The sequence below is a fragment of the Meleagris gallopavo genome, chromosome 3 (assembly GCF_000146605.3).
Source record: "Meleagris gallopavo isolate NT-WF06-2002-E0010 breed Aviagen turkey brand Nicholas breeding stock chromosome 3, Turkey_5.1, whole genome shotgun sequence".
In the NCBI taxonomy this organism is placed as follows: Eukaryota; Metazoa; Chordata; class Aves; order Galliformes; family Phasianidae; genus Meleagris; species Meleagris gallopavo.
The window spans coordinates 26,983,125-26,983,801 of NC_015013.2; the positions used below are offsets into that span (position 1 = coordinate 26,983,125).

Consider the following 677-nt stretch of genomic DNA (forward strand, 5'->3'; position numbering starts at 1 on the left):
GCTCGGCGGCTCCTCGCAGCCCCAGCCCTGCCCCAGCCCCAGCGCTCGCTGCTGACAGCAGTAACTGCGGGAGGAGGCGGCACGGGGCTGGGAGCCGCTGGACCGGCCGGGTCGGTGCTGAGGAAGCGGTGTCACTGAGAGCTGGCTGCCTCCCAGAGAGCGGGGCCGCCAGAAGTTCCCTTCCTTGTCTTGGCGCACAGCCTGTCACAGCCGGAGGTTTCCTTTCCCGCTGCTCCGCAAAGTTACCCCTTCTGCGAAGGGGCTGTTTCACTCCGTAGGCAGTATTAAGGAAGATGTGTATAGTGAGGAACCGCGCGTGTGGAGGAGCGACTTCCCACTGCAGCGCTTGGTGCGAAGGAAACTTTTAATTTTGAGCTTCAAGAAACCTGATTGCTTCTTGGATTACTTTCCTACCTTGGTCTGGAAGGTATGGTAATGCTGCCAGGTGTGCTGCGGAGTGTTCTGCTAACAAAACTTTAGAAGATGGGATGGTGGGAATACTGTGTCAGTGGGCATTTGGAGCTTAGGCTTGAAATTACCCTAAAAAATTGAAGTTTTGTGGAATGCAAGAATTCTTAGACTAGTATGTCCACTGGCTTATACTGAGTGAATAGCTGTAAAGGAAAATAACGCTGGCTCTTTTTTCTTTTCTTTTCTTTTCTTTTCTTTTCTTTTCT

General features: G+C 52.4%; 1 protein-coding gene across 5 annotated transcripts in view; it reads left to right on the plus strand.

Annotated features, from left to right (window-relative positions):
* Window positions 1-17: 17 nt before the first annotated feature.
* IKZF1 (IKAROS family zinc finger 1) overlaps window positions 18-677 on the plus strand; it is a 70,372-nt gene continuing 69,712 nt past the window's right edge. For 2 of the 5 annotated variants that reach the window (XM_031552787.1, XM_019613855.2), the window contains exon 1: window positions 18-427. The gene's annotated coding sequence lies outside the window, so the exon portion shown is untranslated. The remainder of the gene's footprint in view (window positions 428-677) is intronic. The other 3 variants (XM_010708542.3, XM_019613852.2, XM_031552786.1) reach the window with 2 other exon arrangements.